This window comes from Salmo trutta, chromosome 2 (assembly GCF_901001165.1).
Source record: "Salmo trutta chromosome 2, fSalTru1.1, whole genome shotgun sequence".
NCBI lineage: Eukaryota > Metazoa > Chordata > Actinopteri > Salmoniformes > Salmonidae > Salmo > Salmo trutta.
This window is the reverse complement of record NC_042958.1, coordinates 26,280,006-26,295,005: the sequence shown is the minus strand read 5'-3', so window position 1 is coordinate 26,295,005 and position 15,000 is coordinate 26,280,006.

Sequence of the window (15,000 nt, the reverse complement as noted above, 5' to 3'; positions counted from 1 at the left end):
CACGGCCCATAGGGCTCTGGTCAAAAGTAGTGCACTTGAATAGGGTGCCATTTGGGATGCAAGCCTGTTGAGAGTGCATATCTCTATTCTCCATAGTGTGAGACTTCTGTACCGCTAAATAACGAGAGTTTAGTTCCTACTACAACAGGGCCATTGGAAACTCCACGAGTTGTGTAGAAAATATTTTGTAACATGTCTGGAGCCTGAATGTTCTGGTGGTAGGGGGATTTGGTTGGAAATGTTTGGGCTAGGCGTGTGGTTGACTTGGGAACACCGTATACAATACTCCTCTTGACGCGTCAATACTTCTCTTCTTCTTCTAACCATAACGAACTTCAAACGACTCCCTAAAAGTATGAGCTGCAGTGTTTCCCCTACATGCAACCCTCACACATTTATGGGCCCTGGACAAAAGGAGTGCGCAAAATATAGGGAATGATAGGGTTTCATTTGGGACAAACAAATTTTCCCATTACCCTCAATGTTCTAGCCTTAGATGGCTTTATCATTTGCACCATAGTCATCATGACTTACAGTACATCACCACCCATTTCTGCCACATTGTAAATGACCGTCATCCTGATGATGCTCTCCATAGAAACGAATAAGGAAGTCTAAGCTAAGACTGTCTGAGTGAAACATTAGTTTCCCCTCGGAGCCTTGGAACCCCTTCTACTACAGAGGCAGGCTGCCTGTCATCGCCTCTGCAACGCTAATCAGATTGCATGTGTTTCCTGTTTGCAGTTTTACGGGTCTGCCTGTCCCGTTCGCCTCTGCTCTGCTCTCACCGAGCCCCTTGCCCCACTGGCCCCACATCCAGATGGCTGCACACAGACACACACACGCACTCTCACACACACATATACAAAGACACAAACACTCACATACACACACAACAAAGACACACCACTGAAGTTATAGCCCCAGCATTCCTCCACTAAATGTGTTGTCAGAGCTGATCCCAGTAACCGGAATGGCATGAAGGCCACTGGACACTCCTCTGGAGAGAGGAGAAGATGGGTATACTGGAGATGAATGAAGCTGCTTGTTTTTAGGTGGAGAAGGGGATCAGAGAGGCCTGGCCAGAAAGAGGGTGAAGAGTATCACAGGGCCTCAGAGAGAAGAGTTGATTAAGAAAGAAGGCCACATACATTATACAATCTACACAAAGAAAAATTGCAATAAGGTAACCCAGCGCTGGGTAAATATTGGACAGAACACATGCTGGGTTATTTTGACCCAGCCAGTTGGGCTGCATGAATAACCCAACATGTTGGGTTCCTGGGATTACCCAAAGAGGGGTTCATTTAACCATAAATTGGGTATTTTTTGCTTTCATGCTGGGTTGACCTAGCAGCTGGGTCTATGTAATCCTTAGGTTATTTTCAGGAGGGGTGGCTTATTGGGGGCATGGCTTTCAGATAGATATTATTGGGCACCCATGAGAGTAAATGTCATTACTGTTCAAGTAAAAATGCATTTTACACCTTCTTCTTGAACATTATAATAAGGTATGTCAGAACAGAACAGATGAACAGGAATGACACTTACTCTCACGGGTGGCTAAAAACAACAATCTGAAAGCCACGCCACTACTAAACTACCCCTCCAGTCTTCTGATCTGAACCGCTGGGTCATGTCTCAATAACCCAGCACCAATAACCCAGCATCAACAACCCAACCCTTCTCTTTTTAAAGAAAACAACCCAACTAAGTGACCCAACGCCTGCAACCCAGCAGTTGGGTCAACCAAACAATCCAGCATTTTTTAGAGTGTAGGATGGTATTGAAGAACAATTCAATATATGACCGCGAGCGACCAATATTGTCTTCGTCTACTACGACATGCTGCTACCACGTCTTACTCATGCAGCCACATATATACAGAGTTTGGGCTACAACACTCTTCTAAGAGAGCAGTGTGTGCTTCACTGGGTCTGTGTTTGGACGGAGAGTAGATGACATCACAAACCCAGGCTACAAAAACACTGAAACGGACTATGAAAAATTCCTGGACACCGTTTTGAGGACGGAAAGGTCCTGCCAACAACGGATGTGCTCTCACACACAAACACTCACAAACACTCACACACACTCCTGGGCACACTCTCTTAGAGTTTCTTAAACACACACACTCTAACTGCTGGATTTTCTGGCATTACAAAGGTATGCCATCACTTTGGTCGTCACGGTGACCTGTGTTAGAGAGTGGAAGTTGAGACTATATTATTTTTGAGTGGATGGCTGGGGCAGAGGACGGTGTGTGTGTGGCCACTGTGTTACATGATAACCTGTGTGATCAGAGCCAACTTTGAAAGGAAAGAGTAAGACTACACTCTCTTATGTTGATAGGAAATGTACACAGTGGTTTAGAATACATTAAGTCAAACACACTTAGAGTCCTGTACTTAACTACACCCCACACACAGCCAACCAATGTGAGAATGGACCAAACTTCCCTTTTCCGAGACACAGGGGATATTTAGAAGACAATGTGTCCCAAATGGCACTCTGTTTTCCTATATGGAGCCCCATGGACCTTGGTCAAAAGTATTTCACAACAAAGGGAATAGGGTGCCATTTGAGATTCAGACGGTTTTGACATTTAGAAAACCCCAGACACAGGGCAATAACCCCAGACTTACAGTTCCCCCTTGTTTCTGTATCTATGAGTGAACAGCATTGGACTACACACAGTTTTGTTTTACCACAGTGTTTTTTACAGGAGCGGATTCTCTCCGCGCTCCCAAAATGACAAATTAAAACCAGAATCTGTTCAATCTGCTGGCATACACACACACACTACAAGCTCAATAGTGGAGGAACATGTCTCCATCACAGCATCAATCTGGAAGTATTAATAACAACATAAACAGTGTGTCGATCACTTAGTGAGACAGAAAGGGGGATTTAATCAGAGAACATCTCGTAGATTTCTTACTTACCACCCAATTGTAAACTTATTGTGCATAAGAATGAATCATTTGCAGACTAAACATCTGTATTATCACACATTATTTACACATCAGTAATATATCAAATGAAATTATCTTTGATTTAGAGCCTGAGACTGGGCTACACTAGGCTGGGTTGGGGCTGAGATTAGCTGGATTGGGTTGAGACTGGGTTGGACCAATGCAGCCTAGGCCCAGTGGCAGGCCCTAAATGGGACAGGAGTTAATACAGCACTTCCTGTCTGACTGCAGGCCTCTCAGGTTCCACCGCTCCATAGAACTCTGGTCTGAATTATGCCTGTCCGTCCCCCTACACAACGCCTGTCCGTCCCCTTACCCCCCCCCACTCAGACTTCAGTGGTCTGCCCAATGTTGGGGAGACAGGCTTAATGTGCTTTTCAATCTTAATGCTGGACAGATGAGGGCTGCCACCACTACCTACACCACACAGGACGAAAGGAAGGGGAGAAGAGGAGAGGAGAGAGGGGCGCTGTTAAAGCGTTTCCCAAAAGAGAGGGGGAAAGCTGTGGATTATCACAAAGATCTCTTTTAAATAAGAAAAGACAAAGAGGCTATGTTAAAAGGGTTAAGATGCTTGGCCACATAACCTCCCACACTGAATTGGAGAAATAAGCAACCTCTGCTTTAAGTCACTGATTGTGCAACAATCTTATTCAGGGTTATTATTTTTGAGCAATGTCCACGTAGCTATAATTTAGATTTTGAGGAACATTAATTAGCTAAGAACATAGTTATCAACATACAAAGATATTTCATTATCATAAACTCTATCCTCAAAATGTAAAACTAAATGTGTTTTAATTATTCACTATTTGCACCAAACCGTTGCCCCAAATCTGGTTCAAATGGAGGTGGGGGGAGAGAGAGAGCTAAGAGAGAGAGAGAGAGGCCGGGGGCCTGTTAAGATAGGGTCTTAATGTGGCCATAGCATGCACTGGGTGAAGTTTAACAACAATGGCTCTTCTGAGAGCGGCAGTAAACGTGCCTGGAACCTTGACCGCGGCAGTAAACAGGCTTTCCCTCGTGATGAATAGCAGAGCTGGGAGCTGGGTAGAGCAGGAGGAAGGAGAGGAAGGAAAGGAAGGGAAACCTCTCTCTCTTTTTCTCTTTCCTTTCCTTTCTCTGAGCCAATCAGTGGGAAGGAGGGAGGAACTCTCTCTCTTTGACAATCAAACCAGGCCAGTGGTAAACTAAGATTACAGTAGCTATACAGTACATTCGGAAAGTATTCAGACCCCTTGACTTTTTCAACATTTTCTTACATTACAGGCGGTAATGGGCTCCTGAGTGGCGCAGCGGTCTAAGGCACTGCTAGTCTATCGCAGTGCTGGAGGCGTCACTACAGACCCTGATTCGATCCCGGGCTGTATCACAACCGGCCGTGATCGGGAGTCCAATGGGGCGGCGCACAATTAGCCCAGCGTTGTCTGGGTTAGGGGAGGGTTTGGTCACGGTAGGCCGTCATTGTAAATAAGAATTTGTTCTTAACTGACTTGCCTTGTTAAATAAAGGTTAAATAAAATAAACTACATCTAAAATTGATTAAATTGTTTTATTTTCTCATCAATCTACACACAATACCCCATAATGACAAAGCAAAAACAGATTTTTAGAAATGTTTGCAAATAAAAATTTAAACACGGAAATATCACATTTACATAACAATTCAGACCCTGTAACTCAGTACTTTGTTGAAGCACCTTTGGCAGCAATTGCAGCCTCAAGTCTTCTTAGGTATGATGCTATAAGCTTGGCACAGCTGTATTTGGGGAGCTCTGTCAAGATGGATGGGAGCGTCGCTGCACAGCTATTTTCAGGTCTCTGCAGAGTTGTTCGAATGGGTTCAAGTCCGGTCTCTGGCTGGGCCACTCAAGGACATTCAGAGACTTGTCCCGAAGCCACTCCTGCATTGTCTTGGCTGTGTGCTTAGGGTCGTTGTCCTGTTGGAAGGTGAGCCTTCGTCCCAATCTGAGGTCCTGAGTGCTCTGGAGATTTTCATCAAGGATCTCTCTGTACTTTGCTCCATTCATCTTTCCCTCGATCCTGACTAGTCTCCCAGTCCTGCCTCTGAAAAACATCCCCACAGCATGATGCTTCCACCACCATGCTTCACCATAGGAATGGTGCCAGGTTTCCTCCAGATGTGATGCTTGGCATTCAGGCTAAAGAGTTCAATCTTGGTTTCATTAGACCAGAGAATCTTGTTTCTCATGGTCTGTGAGTCTCTATGTACCTTTTGGCAAACTCCAAGCGGACTGTCATATGCCTTTTACTAAGGAGTGGTTTCTGTCTGGCCACTCTACCATAAAGGCCTGATTGATGGAGTGCTGCAGAGATGGTTGTCTTCTGGAAGTTTCTCCCATCGACACAGAGGAACTCTGGAGCTCTGTCAGAGTGACCATTGGGTTTTTGGTCACCTCCCTGACCAAGGCCCTTCTCCCCCGATTGTTCAGTTAGGCCGGGAGAGTCTAGGAAGAGTCTTGGTGGTTCCAAACATCTTTAATTTAAGAATGATGGAGACCACTGTGTTCTTGAGGCCTTTCAATGCTACAGAAATTTTTTGGTATCCTTCCCCAGATCTGTGCCTCGACACAATCCTGTCTCAGAGCTCTACAGACAATTCCATCAACCTCATGGCTTGGTTTTTGCTCTGACATGCACTGTCAAATGTGGGACCTTATATAGACAGGTATGTGCCTTTCCAAATCATGTCCAATCAATTGAACTTACCACAGGTGGACTCCAATCAAGTTGTAGAAACATATCAAGGATGATCAATGGCAACAGGATGCACCTAAGCTCAATGTCGAGTCTCATAGCAAAGGGTTTGAATACTTACGTAAATAAGGTATTTCATTTACATTTTTAAAAAAAATGTACAAACATTTCTTCAAACCGGTTTTTACTGTGTCATTATGGGGTAGTGTGAGTAGATTGATGAGTATAACATGTATTTAATCAATTTTAGAATAAGGCTGTAATGTAACAAAATGTGGAAAAAGGGAATGGGTCTGAATACTCTCTGAATGCACTGTAGCTCCTGTCCCCCCCTCCCTACAACTCTAATTCATGGAGTATAGGGTTACTGTGAATGGGGGGGACCTCCTTGTCCCGCCTTGCCCCTCGCCGGTCTCCACAGTAAGACTGTCCCAAATGGCACCCGATTCCCGACACAGTGCACTGACTTTGACCAGAGTCTGGTCAAAAGTAGTGTACTAAATAGGGAATAGGGTGCAATTTGGGACAGAGTCTAAAACACCACTGAAGTACAACACTACACACAGAACAGAGGAAGCCTCCTGTCCTGTCTATTTTCCATTGCCCTGCTCTTAGTGACGCCAGGGACTGTCCGACATTGAAACACATTTATGTTTGAAAGGGAACTTCCCTCTTCTTCTTAAGAGCCAGATCCTCCTACCAGTGCAGTGAAGGGCCAGACCAGGGGAATAACTATTTAGTTGCCTTCCTGAGGAGATGGTGTTTTTTTCCCAAACATAGACGATTTATGAAATTGAGATGTTGAGTACATTTGATATGAAGCCTCAGACTTGATTTGGAAATTCTTAAATGTAATAAACTTCCACCCTCCAAAGTAGTATGGTGGATAGTGTTCTGTAACTAGAGGTGATGGGCATTTGGAACTTCAAACAGAGAGGGTTGTGATGAGGTCGCTGTGAACACGTAATGCACTACTTTTGGTCAGGGCCCTGCTATAAAAACACACCAAGCCTCAGAAACGAGAGACACCCTTCCCAGTAACCTCAACACTTAGGGCAACTCTGACCTGGCTATAGGCCTGGCTGTGATCCGTGAGAGATGAACAGCCAGCAGGCGGCTTCACCATACCATCGGAAGCACCAGGGTGAAGGAGAGGAGCCGGTCTGGTGAACCACTGTTTACTCCTGTACTCTAAAGTTTCCAAACAGACATTAGGACTGAGAGGGGCTGAAAGGCCTTGAGGAATCTTGTTTACAACAAACGAACTATGACTGAGCTCTGGGGACTCTGGCTTCATACCAAATGGCACCCTGTTCCCTATGTAGTGCACTACTTTTGACCGAAGTTTGGTGAAAAGTAGTGCACTATATAGGGATTAGGGTATCATTTGAGATGCAACCTGTGAATGGTAAATGGCCCTGCTGGATATGCACTTAATGTACAAGGGGAGTCTGCCCCACCAGAAGATGTAGCGGAGGGAGTGAGGAGGAGGAAGGGGTGACTTCTAGGTGTCTGGGTGGGTGGGTGGGTGGGAGGAGAGATGGGGGTTCAGAGGGGGATAAGGAGTCGCATGCTTCCCAGACTAAACAGTTCGGTAGAGTTAATGCATATATGTATTATGACAACATTTTGTTGTTTGGGCACACATTTTTCTTTCTGGAGGCAAGCCGAAGTTCGGAGCCGAAGTCTATGCCCCTTTGTCAGTGATTGGTCAACAGTAGGGATTATTCAATAAAGTATTTGTTGTCATTCAATGAAAGACGACTAATTTTCATGTACCTTTTTCCCTTGAAAAATATTGCACCAAACATCTTAGTTAGATGTAAAATTGAGCGACTAGGATCTCTTCGGCAGACACGTCCAAATTAATGACAGATTCCTTGACTTATCTTAGATTAATTCTGACTATTTTGAGGAACTTTATACTGGCTACGGCTTCTCAAAAAAGTACAAACAGTACTATTGCCACTTTTTTCTTGTTTTTAAAGATAAGGTATTTTAAGGGGGGGGGGCAGGGACGGGGCGGGGCGGGGCAGGGGACAGGTTGGTCTCATGTGCTGGATCACTGGGTAATAAGGATCCAGTCATTACACAAGCAGACACAGCCTGTCCCCTGCTTGAGAGAGGTAGAGAAAGGTAGAGAGGGGAGGAGAGGGGAGAAGTCTGGAGGTCCAAAGTTCTAGAGTCTATCTGTAAAGAGTTAGAGAGGAAAGGAGGAAGAGGTAGAGAAAGCTGGAGAGAGGAGTGGAGGTCATGGAGGAGGACAGGAAAAATGAGTTTTTTTAGGAAATATTTACTTGCAATGTGATTGTGATATGTGGTCGTCTTACCTACCTTGAATTCAGGATAATAGTGCCTGCTAAATGACCAACATTTACAAATGTAATGTTTGTAGTTTTATAGGCTATATTTGTCTATCATCAAAGAGGTGGAGAGGAGAGGGGTTGTGATCCCTTACAAAAAACAAATTTCACACGTGATCTTATGTATATGTGAAGTTAATGTGATAACATGAACATGAAACAACACATGTGAAAACATGATCTCGTGAAATAAATGAGAACATACATGCAAAATGTTAACATACGATGAAGCTACACGTGACAACATATGAAACTGCCAATTACATTTTTACATGTAAACATTTTTGACATGTGAAAATGCAATTCCATGTGAGAGTTAGATTTCCATAAGGGAACGTTTTTCACATTTGTGGAAATTCGATTTTCACATGTGAAACTGCACATCTCACTTGTGTTTTTTTAAGGGAAGTAATACAATTGTATGGGGGTTTTAAGGTAAGGGGTACACTGTTCAACTAAAATAGTGTAAACATCTTTAATCAATATGATTACATTTGACACGATCACTTAGTGATGACTTTTCAATATGACCCCACCTGGGATTTAAACTCACAACGCTGATCTTTCTGGTGCGCCACAAAGTCTGTAGAATTCTCAAAAGTCCCCTACACATTCCTTACATTTAAAAATTATATGGTTGAGAGGGATGAGGCAAAATAAATGGCAAATAAGTCTGGCTGCACAACCGATTGGCAAACGTTCTGCAAATTGAGAAATTGTGACTAAACTGAGTAAAAAGAAGAAACTACACTATGAAACAAAGATAAATTACAAAGAATGATAGTAAAAAGCTTTGGAGCACCTTAAATGAAATTTTGGGCAAAAAGGCAAACTCCGCGCCATCATTCATTGAATCAGATGGCTCATTCATCACAAAACCCACTGATATTTTCAAGTACTTTATGATTTTTTTCATTGGCAAGATTAGCAAATTTAGGCATGAATGCCCGCAAAACAAACTACAAGTATACCTGACCAAAGTATGACAATTTTAATTCCGTAAAGTGAGCGTGGAAGAGGTGAAAAAATCATTGTTGTCTATCAACAATGACAAGCCACCGGGGTCTGACAACTTGGATGGAAAATTACTGAGGATAATAGTGGATGATATTGCCACTCCTATTTGCCATATCTTCAATTTAAGCCAACTAGAAACTGTGTGCCTGGAGGGAAACAAAAGTCATTCCGCTACCTAGAATAGTAAAGCCCAGTTTATTGGCTAAAATAGCCGACCAATCAGCCTGTTACCAACCCTTAGTAAACTTTTGGAAAAAATGGTGTTTGAACAGATACAATGCTATTTTACAGTAAACAAATTGAAAACAGATTTTCAGCACGCTTATAGGGAAGAGCATTCAACAAGCACAGCAACTACACAAATGACTGGTGATTGGCTGAGAGAAATTGATGATAAAAAGATTGTGGGAGTTGTTTTGTTAGACTTCAGTGCAGGTTTTGACATTATCGATCATAGTCTGCTGCTGGAAAAAATGTATGTGTTGTGGCTTTACACCCCCTGCTATATTGTGGATAAAGAGTTACCTGTAACAGAACATAGAAAGTGCTCTTTAATGAAAGTCTATTCAACATAATCCAGGTAGAATCTGGAATTCCCCAGGGCAGCTGTCTAGGCCCCTTACTTTTTTCAATCTTTACTAACAATATGCGGATGACTCAACATTATACACGTCAGCTACTACAGCAACTGAAATGACTGGAACACTAAAAAAAGAACTGCAGTAACTTTCTGAATGGGTGGCAAGGAATAAGTTAGAGTTAAATATTTCAAAAACTAAAAGCATTGTATTTGAGACAAATTATTCACTAAACCCTAAACAACTAAATATTGTAATGAATAATGTGGAAATTGAGCAAGTTCAGGTGACTCAACTGCTTGGAGTAACCCTGGATTGTAAACTGTCATGGTCAAAACATGTTTACACAACAGAAGCTAAGATGGGGAGAAGTCTGTCCTTAGTAAAGCGCTGCGCTACCTTAGCACTATCAACAAGGCAGGTCCTACAGGCCCTAGTTTTGGCTCAGAACAGAGCAGCACGGCTGGCCCTAACATGTACACAGAGAGGTAACATTAATAATATGCATGTAAATCTCTCCTGGCTCAAAATAGATGAGAGACTGACTTCATCACTACTTGTATTTGTGAGAGGTATTGATATGTTGAATGCACTGAGCTGTCTGTTTGAACTACTGGCACACAGCTCAGACACCCATGCATACCCCAAAATTCATGCCACCAGAGGTCTCTTCACAGTCCCCAAGTCCAGAACAGACTATGGGAGGCACACATGACTACATAGAACTCTATTCCACATCAAGTAACTCATGCAAGCAGTACAATTCGATTTTTAAAAAACAGATAAAAATACACCTTATGGAACAGCAGTTGACTGTGAAGTAACACAAACATAGGCACAGACACATGCATACAAACACACAATAACATACGCACTATACACACACGTACACATGGATTTTGTGTTGTAGATATGTGGTAGTAGAGTAGGGCACACAATGTGTTGTGAAATCAGTTGTGAATGTATTGTAATGTTTTTTTAATTGTACAACTGCCTTAATTTTGCTGGACCCCAGGAAGAGTAGCTGCTGCCTTGGAAGCAGCTAATTGGGATCCATAATAAAGACAAATACAATGCATTCAGAAAGAATTCAGACGCCTTGACTTTTTCCACATTTTATTACATTACAGCCTTATTCTAAAATGGAATTTATCATTTTTTCCCCACATCAATCTACACACAATACCCCATGATGACAAAGTGAAAACATGTTTTTTTTAAAAAAATGTTTACATATGCATAAAAAAAAGTATTCAGACCCTTTGCTATGAGACAACTTGATTGGAGTCCACCTGTAGTAATTAAATTGATTGGACTTGATTTGGAAAGGCACACATCTGTTTATATCAGGTCCCACAGTCGACAGTGCATGTCAGAGCAAAAACCAAGCCATGAGGTCGAAGGAATTGTCCGTAGAGCTCCGAGACAGAATTGTGTCGAGGCACAGATCTGGGGAAGGATACCAAAACATTTTTGCAGCATTGATGGTCCCCAAGAACACAGTGGCCTCCACCAAGACTCATCCTAGAGCTGGCCGTCCGGCCAAACTGAACAATCGAGGGAGAACCAAGAACCCGATGGGACCAAGAACCCGATGGTCACTCTGACAGAGCTCCAGAGTTCCTCTGTGGAGATGGAAGAACCCTCCAGAAGGACAACCATCTCTGCAGCACTCCAACAATCAGGCCTTTATGGTAAAGTGGCCAGATGGAAGCCACTCCTCAGTAAAGGCACATGACAGCCCGCCCGGAGTTTGCCAAAAGGCACCTTACGGACTCTCAGACCATGAGAAACAAGATTGAACTCTTTGGCCTGAATGCCAAGCGTCACGTCTGGAGGAAACCCGGCACCAACCCTACGGTGAAGCTGTGGGAATGTTTTTCAGCGGCAGGGACTGGGAGACTAGTCAGGATCGAAGGAAAGATGAACGGAGAAAAGTACAGAGAGATCCTTGATGAAAACCTGCTCCAGAGCGCTCAGGACCTCAGACTGGGGTGAAGGTTTACCTTCCAACAGGACAACGACCCTAAGCACACAGCCAAGACAATGCTGGAATGGATTCGGGACAAGTCTCTGAAAGTCCTTGAGTGGCCCAGCCAGAGCTCGGACTTGAACCCATTCGAACATCTCTGCAAAGACCTGAAAATAGCTGTGCAGCAACATTGCCCATCCAACCTGACAGAGCTTGAGAGGATCTGCAGAGAAGAATGGGAGAAACTCCCCAAATACAGGTGAGCCAAGCTTGTACCGTCATACCCAAAAAGACTCAAGGCCGTAATCGCTGCCAAAGGTGCTTCAACAAAGTACTGAGTAAAGGGTCTGAAAACTTCGCTAATTTAGATATTTCCGTTTTTTTATTTGTAATAGATTCTCAAAAAATTATACAAACCTGTTTCGCCTTATCATTATGGGGTATTGTGTGTAGATTGATGAGGGGAAAAACCTATGTAATCCATTTTAGAACAAGGCTTTAACGTAACAAAATGTGAGAAAAGTCAAGGCGTCTGAATACTTTCCGATTGCACTGTACCTATAATACATCTCTGCACTTAGCAAGTCTGCCATCTGCACTGCTATTTTAGTTATCAGTTATTCTGACTATACTCTCATCATTGATTTAGTTTTCTTATTTCAGCAATTTGAGGGTTTTCACTATAGTTGTCTAATGTTTGTGAGGCATATTATTATGTTTTAATGTTACACTTCAATCACAATGTGTAATAGTTTTTAAGTATAATAGTTTTTCTTTCATGTATTTAAAAAAAAGCTGAGATTTACTTTGAAGTCCAAAGTGTTGGAATACAAGTGAACTCAGTCATTGACACGGTCATGGTGGCATAGCAGGCACATCGCAATGCCTCAACCAAGAAGTTGTGAGTTCAAATCCCAGGTGAGAAACGGTTGAATAATAATTACTGTATAAACATTCACAATGTAATCATGTATGTCAAATATGTAAGTTGAAAATACTGCGAGATGTTCCGGGGACATCTTAACAACTAATTTTGGAAATATCATGTGAAAAATAATCACGTGAAACTTCACTTGAAATTTCAACAAATGTGAAGTGTTCCAAAACCACATGATTTCACGTATGAAAGCTTATGTGATCACGTGAAAATCCACATGTGAAACTTCATTTGAAATAACATCACATGAGAAATGTTCCAAAACCACATGGTTTCACATGTGAAATTGTTGTTTTTTCCCCTGTAAGGGATTGAGGGGTTGCAGAGCTCATACATGAACGCTGTCTCCTACCATTACAGTATGCACAAATCCCATCCAGCATTTTACACACAGAATGAATATCATGTTTAGAAACTGTACATAACAACAATCACATATAGGCCTATATGCCAAACATGATTTTCCATGTGTATGTACTGTATTAAAAAAATGGGTTTGAAAGATTCCATCACCACCTAACGTCTTTACATGTCTGTCCCTGTCTGCATCCCAAATGACACCCTATCCTCTATATAGTGCACTACTTTTGACCAAAACCCTATAGGTAATAGGGTGCCATTTGTGAAACATCTTGATTTGAAATGGTTAATAGGACACTTTCCCCAAACAAACCCTACAGTTTAACGTTCCCCAGAAAGTGTCGTAAACGTCTCAGAGAATAATTATCCAGCGTTTAGGTACATAGCAACCTAAATGTCTAATTTAACTTTGCCCGGCAGTGGTGTAGTGCTCCAACACGTGGTACACATGTATGATCTGAATATGGTCCAGTTTGCTACAGCAGGAAAATAATCCATCAGCAACAGGAAATATGAATTATTATGTGGATTCGATACATTTTTATTATGGGAAAATCAAGTCTGACATTTCTAAGTGAAAATTACAAACTTCAGAATCCTTTTTTAACCTCAAATACACTACAAGTTGTACACTTCCTGCATTGCAAGAATGTTTTCCTGCAAGAACCAACCGGTTGATCAAATTAAGATCCTACATCTGTAGATATGTCATAAACAAATAGATAAATTCATTTTGTCAGGAGCGGTTTTATCACTCCACTTAGTTTTTATCACTTATAGACTCCATGTCCCAGTTGTCTGTCTATAGTTGATTTAGTTTGGCTCCTTCCCTGTGAAATACATACACATTTTTCCACAGCACGTTATTGGGTGTCACTTGACAATGGCCACCCACCCTAGCCTAGCCTGAATCCAAACTGAAACGGAACAATCCGGTTAGGATCCAGGCTACACCCACCCATCCACCCACTATAGAGAAAACCACAAACACTGGGTCTCTAAACACCAGTGCTGCTCCTGTAATCAAATCTCTCAGTGACCAAGATATAATCTGATCTGACATGGTTTTAAAAGCTAAAGTGTGACAACTGGGATGAGATGTGCCACTGGCCATTCATCACCTGGCAGGCTAGAAAAACTGCATCCCAAATGGCACCCTATTCCCTATTTAGTGCACTACTTTTGACCAGGGCCCATAGTGTACCATATATGAAATAGGATGCCATTTGGGACGCAGATCCACAGTCTTATCTGTTATTGTAGGATTAGATTCTCTGGACATATGACTGCCTGCAATCCTTTTAATCCGTCCTTTCAGTCTGGTAATTCCTGGGATCTAGGTCTCACAATGCACACACATAATAACCTCCCTGCACAGAGTCCCACCCGGAGATACGGCTGCCAACTAACACACACACTAGACCGGGGATTTAGCTGCCAACTCAAGGTGTTGCCGCTGCTCACTGTCCCTGCTCTGTTCTCTTCACAGAGAGAGAAGCCTGGCTCTGGCCAGCTGCCAATTTACTTTGTGAAAGCCATTATTATGGGGGGTGGGAGGGCTTATGGAACAGCCTCTGTTGTCATTCTCTGTGTTCACAGTTGGCACCTGATAATGTACTCCATCTCTCCTCTACTACAGAAGTGTGTTGGGATGTATAGGGACCACGTTAACAGCAGGATGTGGCATGAAGGTGGGAGTTGGCATTTCAGTCAAATAGAACGTGGAGGTCCTGCATAGCACATCCAAACTGCTGCAGTGTGTAGTCTTAAAATATGGCCTTTATTCCCTACATGTATGACAAGGACCACCTGACTTGGATAACATCAGACTACATAAGAGGCCTTTTTAACCATCCTTGTTGGGTACTGGCAATATAAGCTTATCCATGTCAGCCGTGAGTGGAAGTTTGAGTGGTCGTAGAGAGAGAGCGAGAAAGAGAGATATGAGTGTGTCTCTGAGGGTAAGATGTGTCAGAGGCTCGAAGGCGAGGTAGACATTGTTCTGCTGTCTGTTTTTAGGGCCAGGTGAGGGGCCAATACATGTGTGTATGTGTATGCACTCAGGCTTTGTTGGAGACAG